The 11,816-nt window shown below is 37.8% G+C and overlaps 1 pseudogene; it reads left to right on the top strand.

Annotated features, from left to right (window-relative positions):
- Positions 1 to 9,909: 9,909 nt before the first annotated feature.
- On the top strand, positions 9,910 to 10,023 carry LOC149136837 (U6 spliceosomal RNA; annotated as a pseudogene).
- Positions 10,024 to 11,816: the final 1,793 nt, after the last annotated feature.

Raw genomic sequence — 11,816 nt, 5'->3', positions numbered from 1 at the left:
ATGTATGTATGTATGTATGTACGTATGTATGCATTTATATATGTATGTATATATGTATGTGCAGATTTGTATGTTTTATGTATGTATTCTCATGCATATAGTTACATATCTAGACATGCTCATGTATATTTAAACGCTGTTCTATAACCCTGCGCTCCTACGAAACTGGGAACAAATGAGATTCTATAGCCTACACATCAGAGCTGTAAACTTCATATTACCTCTCTACAGATGTTCTCCTTTGCCCTGATTTTTGACGAGACATTCACACCCGCCGAGCACCTGATCCGTACAGCGCAGCTTAATTTTTGGTCTCTGTCCCATAAAACAACATCTGGCCCGTTGTGCTTACATTGAGTTATTGTTTGTATTGCAATAGTCCACCAGTATTCTCTATTTTTAAAGATGTGAATTTTGCTGTGCTTTTCGTATGACCTGTGTGTATGTATGCATGTTTGTAAATATGTAAGTATGTATGTAATACAGAACAGCCATTTGCATGGCCTGGTCGTCGGTGACTAAATTAACAACTACACGAAGCTTCTTTTGTGCAGCGGGTGACTGGAAACCCTGCAGGACGAGAAACAAAATCTGTCAAAGGGCAGACGAACTCATTAACGTCAACGGCCATTCAATACTGTGTATCCAATCTTGGTCCTGCAAGTTCTGATGGACAGCAGAAGTTCCTGCATCAATCATCGACAAACTGTTGACTTTGGTGCAGAAAACATAATGACTGCGCGGGGGATCGATTCGTTTTCAACAACAGACAGGCACAAAAGGTTCAGTCACAAGAGAACCTTGTGAATTAGAGTGCAGACACGGTATACTATATTACTTGGAGTGAGTGACCTCTAATCATTGTTAGTATATCGTTCTAGGAGGTGGAAATCGCTGATATATGAGAAGCGATTCGATGGTAGCCACTTCTTGGAGTAAATCTCATCATTGTTCCGAGAATGGGATTGTATGTGTTCAAGGCTTCTTTCGCTTGATATACCAGCGTCGTCATCTTATACTCGAAAACGAGGAAAAGGTCATCCTCTGTGTGTGTATGTATGTATGTATGTATGTATGTATGTATGTATGTATGTATGTATGCATGCATGCATGCATGTATGTATGTATGTGTGTATGTATGTATGTATGTATGTATGTATGTATGTATGTATGTATGTGCAGATTTGTATGTTTTGCTTTATGTATGTATTCTCATGCATATAGCTGCATATCTAGACACGCTCATATATATTTAAATGATAAACTTTTGGAAAGTTTTACAGATTTTTACAGTTCCAGTGATGGATTGGATCTGTAGTCTTTGAATTAGCTTTCTCCTTTCTGGTTTTGAGAAACCTAATTTCTCTAGATTGGTATTTAGGCTGTGTGTTACATATCCCATGGCCCCCAGTACTTACAGTTATAAACCTGAAATTGTAATCTGGATAGAGTAATTGCAGATTTCTCAATAGTTCAGCATAAGTGTTCTCTATTTCACTGATCTTCAGCTTTAGGTTAACATCCGCGGGGCAGCTAATTTCCACAAATGTGCAGAGTTAATCTCCTCTTCCCATTATCTAAAATGACTTTAAACAGAACCCTTCATTCAATAACGCTGTGTATAAACTCTGTATTTAGAATGACCAATTTCAAAGACTGTTGGATTTTACTCATAGGGTATTGGAATCTTAATAATGGATTTACAAATGCAATGACCAATCTTAAAGACTATTGGATCTTACTCACAAGGTATTGGAATCTTATATGTATGTCATTCTGCCTAAACAATGGATTTACAAATACAATATCCCTACATTCACTCTCTATTTCCTATCTTATCTAACTTAGCTATTGCTTAACCATCCTCTCACACCGTCTCTGATGAAGGGATATAATAAATATCCTGGAAACAGCTGTAAGACCTATTTATAAATGTTCTATATTATACACATATTGGTTTTTTTTATCTCATTACGAAAAGTAAATCCTTATATATATATATATATACCTGCCCCTACCTACTTGAAGGCTCTGAATTTACCTTCAAACGAGGAACAAAGTTTAAAATTAAAACCAATTTCTCTTGTTCCTCGGGTAACCTCATTTATGTCCTTACTTGCGCAGGTTGCCAAAACCTCTATATCGGACAGACGAACCTCCCATTACGTAGAAGAGTAGCTGTCCATAAGGAACAAATAAACCTCCCTCAATACCGCCAAATTCCACTCAGTGGCCACATAGACTCTTGCGCCAGAAACAAAAACCCTAAATTGATTATATTCCCTTTCTATCAATGTAAAGACAGAATCTCCACACAAGAAAGAATCAACAAGGAGAATCTTTTCATAGAGAAATTCCAACCATTTCTTAACACACACACCCCTCAGTGACCTTATTCCTCTATGAACAGACACAAACTTCCTGTTGGGAAAAAAAGAGTTCATAACTCCAACTAAAAACACTTGTCTCCCCTTACACACACTTCCTGTTTTGACACCACAGTTCCTGCTTAATACAAACTTTTAACCCTTTTTTTAAACCTAACAAAACCCTCAACCCTCATGCATCCTTATTTTTCCTACCAATTTATACATGAACTACTATTGAACTACAAAAGCTCAAAGACAATATAATGTATGGGTATATTTATTTTTTTATATATTATTGTTTTATATATTATTTTCTTCATTTTGTACTTCTTTGTAAAAAGACATTTTCATTCTCCTTCTTGATAATTTGCTTCTTCGCAATGAAAACCGGTTAGAAAAAATCATTATTAAATTATGCTTCCAGTTCAGCATTCTGGCTTTTTTTCATTTTCCTATATATATATATATATATATATATATATATATATATATATATATATATATATATATATATATATATATATATGTATATATACCACTTTTATCTCTTCATCTGTATATATGTATATATATATATATATATATATATATATATATATATATATATATATATATATATATGTATATATACCACTTTTATCTCTTCATTTGTATATATGTATATATATATATATATATATATATATATATATATATATATACTAGCATACAGACACCGCACACACACATAAACATACACACACTCACATTCACACGTGCGCACATTAATACACACACACACACACACTCTCTCTCTCTCTCTCTCTCTCTCTCTATCTATCTATATATATATATATATATATATATATATATATATATATCTGTCTGTCTCTCTATTTCTCTCACTTCTGTTTAAGACATCTTCCCATTCAGTGTTTTTGTAACTCACTAAAATACAAAAAGGAAACAAAAATACGCCCTTCATAGATTTTTCCCATCGGTTAAAGTCAGTTGAAAAAACCTTCTGGCTAAATTCTACGAGTTTGCTGGAATTATGCCATAACCTTTCTGTATTCACTGGAATTTTGACTTTAACAAAGAACTTGTACGTTAGACGAGGTTATGTTTCGGTTACCTGTACAAAGTTAAAAGGTAGTGTTGCAATGGAGAAAACGTTAAGTAGAACGCCTACTTGTGACGTCATCCCTATTTATAGGCAGACATTTTGTTTTTTCTTATCTTTCATTTTTTTAGTGATATCTTTACGTTTAGATAGCTTTATGGATACTTTTACAGATTATTATTTATTTATTTTTGGCTGGAATCTAAACATAAATTAATATTTGAGGTGGGGATAAGAAGAAATGATAATCTGTTCCAAGTGCATTTATCCTGACATACTCAGCAGCGGGTGTGTACGTACATAATACATACATACATACATACATACATACATACATACATACACACACACACACATACATACACACATACATACATACATACACACATACATACATACATACACACACACATACATGTATGATGTTTATACTTTCTGCAAACCCCTTGTCGTTCATGTTAAGGAAGTCTGAAGGATATCTCACTGGTTCACAAGGAAGCAAGAATACCAAAATTACTGTTTGTTTGTGGATGACTTGAAACTCTATGCAAAGAATATACATGAGATGAAAAAGGGCCTTGACCTAATTAAAACATTCTCAAAGGATATAGGGCTGGAGTTTGGTCAGGATAAATGTTATATGGTTGTGAAATGGGGGGGGGGGGACTATAAACCAGACTAACAACATCTGCATCAATGACTTGACTGTTTCCCCTGTATCTGATGAGGAATGTTACAGGTATCTTGGGATGGATGAAAATATATCTTACAATGGCACCTGTAACAAAACACGTGTCACTAAGGAATATCACAACCGAACAAAGAAAATTTGAATCTCAGAACTCTCTGCATTCAATAAAACAGTGGCCCACAATGTGTTTGCAGTGCCAGTACTCATGCCATCATTTGGTCTGCTTCATTGGGCGCTTGATGTGATCCGAGCCATTGATGTGAAAACCCCCAAAAATACTAACAAGCACATATAATTTCCACATAAACAGTGATGTAGACCACCTCTACTTAAAACAAGGTGGCAGAGGCTTAACATCGATCCAAACCGCCTTCGAATGTCGCATCATATCCCTTCGGCGACATCTTTTAACCACCAAGTGTCGAAATGCATCCCTTGGCTAAGTTTGCATAGATGAGGCTGATAACATCGTAAGACTTGGAGGGGAGCTTCTTGAGCAACATTGTTTGTCTGATAACCTGGAATAAATGCCCAAAGAAGTCGCACGACTCTACCGCAACGTATCATCAGATGAAAGGATGAGCCTATATGAGCAGAAGACTATGCATGGATATGTTAGTAGAAAACTAAGAGATGATAGTAACATTGACCATCAAAGCTGTTTATCATGGATCAATGGTCAGATTACTACCTCCCACTTTGAAGGGTATGCATTTGCAATCCAGGAACAGGAAATATCAACCAAATGCCTGAGGCACAAAAGAGATAGAGATGCAGGAAAAGCAGTAAAATGTGACCACCGATGTAGACTTTGTGGAGTTAACACCGAAGATATCTCTCACATCATAAGCAGTTGTCTGAAGATGCCATCACGGCACTATCTACCGATGAGACATGATGTTGTAACTTGGACACTCTATAATTAAATCCGGCGGAAGGATAACCCCGAGGACAACGAAATAAGAACCAACAATATGGTAGAATCCATAGCCACATATAGTAAAGAGGAATACTGGTGGAATGTCCCAGTGAAGACTACAATAAAATGTAAGCACAACAGACCTGATATAATGATTTGGGATAGAGAAGAGAAACTGTGTACAGTTGTGGAAATTAGCTGCCCCGTGGATGTTAACATAAAGCTGAAGATCAGTGAAAATGAGAACACCTATGTTGAACTATTCAGAAATCTGCAGTTACTCTATCCAGATTACAAGTTCAGGTTTATACCGGTAATTATTGGGGGCCCTGGGATATGCAACACAGTGCGTAAATACCAATCTTGAGAAATACCAATCTTGAGACTTCTCAAAAGCAGAAAGGAGAAATCTAATTCGAAGACTACGGATCTAATCCCGTTCTAGGTTTTTCTGCAAGTTCCTTCTTATTGTTCTTGACGTTTGCACTTAGAAATTTACGGAGTTCAACCGTCACACTTTGTTACGCTCTATTGCTTAAGTTAACATTCATGGATTAAATACAATTCAAGAGAGATAAACTCATTTACCTTCTATTGCTTTCTGACCGGCATCTAGCTTTCCAACATGTATAAATACAATGCTTATATATATATAGACAGACATACATAGCCACACACTCTGCACTCCCGAAAATATTCATGATCCAGAGAAGCGAACCCGGATTTATCCATCAGAAGAATTATAGTAGGATTGCTCACCCTAAGCGATTTCTAGTGCTTATCACTACTTAATGCGGTTAGCTGGAACCTGGGTTATACTTGAGAGTTCTTACGGTACTCGCCTGGCTTGAGTCCTATATATATTCATCGTTTGTGTGTGTGTGTGTGTGTGTGTGTGTGTGTGTGTGTGTGTGTGTGTGTGTGTGTGTGTGTGTGTGACTGGGTTTTCCCCCATCCCCGTTTAACAACCGATGTTAGTGTACTTATGTTCCCGTAACTTAGCGTTTCTGAAAAAGATATCGATAGATCCTGTGGTCGATCCATTCGACTAAAAATTCTTCAAGGTGGTGCCCCAGCATGGCCGCAGTCTGACTGAAACAAGTGAAAGATAAAAAACAAAAGATACAGTGTGTAAAAAACGAAGAGCACATGGCAGCATGTAGTCCCGGATAAAAATTAAACAAGAGGGGATGGTCATGGCTAGAATGCCTTTGTTCACAAGTCAGCCCAATCACAACGGACCTGAGCTCTTAGTAACAAGAACAATAACCGCCTCAAATTTTAGCCTTGGGTCAGCAATTTTGTGGGAGGGAGCAAGACGATTATAGACGAAAAGATGAAAGGTTAAGTCGATTACAGGTGAAAATTCGAAAGGTAAAGTCACCCTCAGCGGAATTTGAACGTAGAACATAAAGAGCCGGAAGTAACACTACTAAGTATTTTGTCCGACACGCTAACGATTTCGCCAAATGATAGTTTGTATTACATAACTTTGAAAGTTTCTTTTTTTTATTGGCGTCTGGTTATACTTCGAGTGAAGCACAGAAAATGGTTGGCACTAGGAAAATGTGGAATGATGGCATTGATTACGATCAACGATAAATAGAATTGAAGAATTAATGTCATAACGTAGCAGGTGGCAGATTGATTGCGCTCAGGGTGAGAGAGAATTGCTAAATATAGAATCACAACGTTAGTAGTCTGTTTGGCACCGGTTTCATATCTGATAACTAGATCGTTACATACCATTCTATTTGAAGCAGTGTAGGCCAAAGAGGAAATGGTTTCGAATTAACGTACTACTAAATTGAGGTTATAAACGATTGTTGGATGGTCTTGATTCTATGGAATTAATAAAGAATTGATTCTATCGTTAAAGGTCAATAACTCTGACGGAAATCATAGAATAGAAGAGTGTAATTTTTTGTCCTTATTTCAAAATTAACAAGCGCGTCGATTCGTGCTTTTCCGGTAACCCGACGACGCTGAAGCCGTTGTCGGTTGCATCACACGCGAACCGGGCTTGCCGCTGCTCTCCATCGCGTCGGCGTTGTGGCCGTGTCCGGCTGTTACCCCTCGAGGGCGATCGTAGCGTCGGTTACGCAGTGGCGGCGGTGACCTATGTCTGGTTTCCTATTCTCTATCTCATGGTTGCACTGAATCATAAAATCTCATAGGTTCTTTGCATTATCATTTTTGATGATGCCTTCGAGTTTATGTTCGTACCACTTTTTGCTCTGTCAAGTCCATACTCATTGCAAAGTGTCCAGTGGACAAGCCTTGCTATATTGTCATGATGTCTCTTATATTATTTCTGGGCTAGTGGCGTACATTGTCTGGTAATATGCCATACGGTTTCACCATTTTGTCCACAAATTCTGCACTTATCACTTTCTGATGTGTTGTCTATTCTGTATTTGTTGCAATTGGTTCTTAATGCTTGCTCTGGGGCAGCACAGATTAGAACCTCCGTTTCCGGTTTTAAATCACTTTTAGTCATCAACAGCCATCTTTTTTCTCTGTTCGTCTTATTTTCAACATCCCTATGAAATTGTCCTTGCATTATTTTCTTTACCCACCTATTTTCAGTTTCATTCATTCTCAAGTCCTTGTACAATGCTTTATCTTTGCAATTTTCCATCCTATACAAGCCTGATCTTCTTCATTATTATTATTATTATTATTATTATTATTATTATTATTATTATTATTATTATTAAGGCGGTGAGCTGCCAGAATCGTTAGCACGTCGGGCAAAATTCTTAGCTGCATTTCGTCCACCTTTACGGTTTTCATACTCGACATTCTTTCAATTTCAAATTTTGAGGGATTGCATTTTAAAAACTTTCCATCCTCTTTCTTTACAATCCTCGAATCAAACAGACTCAATTAATTAGCAACTTCGCTTTTCATTGTCTGTTATTGTTGTTTAGTTTATTATTTTCTAGTTTCTTATCCGCTCGAATAGGAAAATACGATATAATTTTGCATTTCTTTGACTCCAGCACTCTTTCAACTCGATGTTTATACCATGTGTCTTCAGATTCAAATCCCCATTTATGGTCATGCCTCTATTTCTTATATTCTCCCTAAGCCAACTTGAGATATTCTGCAACAATGTATGCCACCTTCTCATTCCCAATTTCACTCACTCTACATTTTCCTGACACATTCTCCCCATACACATATTTTCTCAAGTTGTTTGTTTCATCGCTTAACCTTGAGTTACTCTATGGCTGCCCTTTTTTTAACCAGGCCCAAGATTTTGTTCCACATAGGCGTAGGAGTGACTGTGCTTACCAACCACATCGTTCCGGGTTCAGTCCCACTGCGTAGCACCTTAGGCAAGTGTCATCTACTATAGCCTTGGGCCAACCAAAGCCTTGTGAGTGAATTTGATAGACGGAAACTGAAAGAAGCCCGTCGTATATATGTATATATATATGTGTGTGTGTGTATGTGTTGTGTGTCTGTGTTTGTCCCCTCCCCCCAACATCGCTTGACAACCGATGCTGGTGTGTTTACGTCCCCGTAACTTAGCGGTTCGGCAAAATAATCCGATAGAATAAGTACTAGGCTTACAAAGAATAAGTCTTGGGGTCGATTTGCTCCACTAGGGGCGGTGTTCCAGCATGGCCACAGTCAAATGACTGAAACAAGTAAAGAGAGAGAGGGGGGGAGAGGGGGGAGAGAGAGAGAGGGGGGAGAGAGAGAGAGAGAGTCGCTTTCCAAAACTGACCATGCAAAGGTTTCTGATCAAATCTGTTTAACTTGCTCGCTTTGAATTTCATTCTTGTCCCTTTTCACCTGTTCCAAACTTGATCACCTGTTCATTATTCACTGTCTTCAGTAATTTCTCTGCACTGTTCGGTAAATAGGCCTTTTCTTTCCATCTGTACACACTTTCCCACACCAATTAATCCTCTCCCGCTCTGGCCTCTCTTCAAGTTGATATCAACCGGTTGATATCAGCTTTCTAATGCTGGGATCTATACATTGTCAACAGTTTCCTAGTTTTTCTGTTCAGTTTCTATATATCGCTTTTGGCCCAATCTGCAATTCCAACTGCATATCAGATTACCGGTACTAACCTCGCATGTATTACTTCAATAATATTGTTGTTGTTATTGTTGTTATTATTATTATTATTATTATTATTATTATTATTATTATTATTATTATTATTATTATTATTATTATTATTATTATTATTATTATTATTATTATACAAAACGGAGTGTGATTTATTCGTGACAGTAATATTAACTTCATATCAGTTGCATTGAAATTACAGAAACAAACAAAATAAATGACCACAAAACATGATTCAGACAGAAAAAAAGAAATTATCTTCATTATTATCTGAAATAAATTTCTGCTCCCAGTTGATGGTTGTAAAAATGAAGATATTGAAGAAGACAACAAAAATTTAATATGAAAAAAAGAATTCTTTTCCCTTCGTTTCAAAATATAGAATAGACAGCAATTATAGAAATATGAATAATAAAAAGAAAATTTATTGCAGAAAAAAATGGCAGCTTCGGCGATATGTGTGTGTGTGTGTGGAGGCGCAATGGCCCGGTGGTTAGGGCAGCGGACTCGCGGTTTCGATTCCCAGACTGGGCGTTGTGAGTGTTTATTGAGCGAAGACACTTAAAGCTCCACGAGGCTCCAGCAGGGGATGGTGGAATTCCTGTCTACTTTGTCCAGGAGTGAACCTATCTACAAATGAACTATTTATGAATTTTTCACATTCCCGATTGTTCCTGACTGTCTGCTTCATATTCCTTTAGGGCGTCTTTGCATTTCTCTTCTCTATGTTATATAAGTATAAATAGCCTCGGCAGTACATATTCTAAAATTGGAACGATGCAGAGAATATTAGCATGGCCCCCACCTGCGCAAGGATGACGCGCAAATTCGTGAAGCGTTCCATATTTTTTTTTTATAAGCGCAGAAGTGGCTGTGTGGGAAATAGTTTGCTTACCAGCCAAATGATTCCAGGTTCAGCTCCACTGCGTGACACCTTGGGTAAGTGTCTTCTACCATAGCCTCGGGCTGACCAAAGCCTTGTGAGTGGATTTGGTAGATGGAAACTGAAAGAAGCCCGTCGTATTCTTTTATTCTTTTATTTGTTTCAGTCATTTTGACTGCGGCCATGCTGGAGCACGGGTGAACGGGTGTGGACTCCGCTCGCTAAATCGACGTTTCCCAAGTTCACACGTTTCTGTGGACTGGAATCTTGGGTCTATCGTAGATCTAAGTTGGTACACTGAGTGCCGAAAGGCTCTCGAACTTTTCTGTCTTTCGGGCAATGGCGGCAGCGGTGGTGGTTCAGTTGCGTCATTCTATAGAGGGATGGTAGAGTCAAAGTGTGAGGACACCTTAGAGGAGATCCTAGGCCTCGACGATGATCATCTCACCAGTTTCTTCCGAAGAACATTCGGGTCGGGTCTCTGGATAACTCCCAAAAATGCCTGGCCTAGCAGTGTTACCGAGGAGCCTTATCTGTTCGGGATAAGCTCACAAAGCATGGCTGCCCCGGCTCACCGACTTTCCAAAGAAGCGTGCAGGATAAAGAAACCGTCCTGCATGCGATTGTGCAATGTTCGGGTGTGTCGGATCTGTGGACTTATGTCGAACAACTGTTGTCAAGTATTGGAAGAGTACAGCTGTCCGCTGAGTCAATTGTAAAAATTGACCCACCTCTGCCTCCTTGATTAAAGAAGGTAAGATTTATTTTCTCATAGCAGTGGCAGTTGCGAAAGAGGTTATATGGAAGAGCAGAATGGAAGGATTTGTGTCAGGCAACTTCATCTCTGGCCCTTTACTGGTGACTTTTTTCACTTTGCATCTGAAAAGGAAAATAGGGCTGGAGAGGAAATGCCTGTAAGTTGTGTTCTGGAAAAGATGAAAGAGTGTGGTACGGATGTTGCGATTGAATTTACCCACATGAATATCAGTGGTGGAACGGGGTTTGTGCGGTCGAAGCAGAACCCGTCCCCCCACTTCATTGTTTTTGTGTCTTTGTTTAATCATTCGAATTACTTTGTCATAAATTTAAAAAGAAAAAATGATTTCATCTCTATATAAATCATCTGATCCCGCCAGATTGTACTGCCCCTTTTTTTTTCACCCCTAGAGGGTAATAAAATAATCTGAACAGTATATTCCAACACAACATTCGATTTGTAAAAATTCTTAAATTCCTCATGTTGTTTAAAACTTTAAGATTTAAATAACTCTTTTATAAATCCTTTAGATTAACTCCGATGAGGAAATATAAATGATTGTTATGGTAGGAATTAACTCGCCCATACCAACCCATATCTTCTCGAAACGGCAGTCAGACTTTGCACCTGCTCAAGATTCCTTTTAAAATCATTTTATACCAACTTCCTCATCTTTTTGGATTACCGCTATACATTCACCATCCGCACATTTTAATATCCTCATTGATTTTAATACGGACATACATCCTCGCAAGTACACTTATGTATTTTTATATATCTATATACTTCTATATCATATCTTGTATATATGAGTGCATCTATGTATGCTGTGAAGTATTCCGATACCTTGAAATATATTGAGTGAAGATGAACACTGAACTTTGAAATTTGTTCTCTCTTCCTTTGGTTTTATATTCCTTAAGGTCTATTAGAGTGCTAATTAGTTGTGCTGTATAAGGGGATAATTATCCCTTTTATTTCTTCATTACACACACACACACAC

Source organism: Octopus bimaculoides, chromosome 3 (assembly GCF_046866305.1).
Source record: "Octopus bimaculoides isolate indiv1 chromosome 3, ASM4686630v1, whole genome shotgun sequence".
Classification (NCBI taxonomy): domain Eukaryota; kingdom Metazoa; phylum Mollusca; class Cephalopoda; order Octopoda; family Octopodidae; genus Octopus; species Octopus bimaculoides.
The sequence above is the reverse complement of the archived record's forward strand: the minus strand, read 5'-3'. Positions and strand labels throughout refer to the sequence as shown.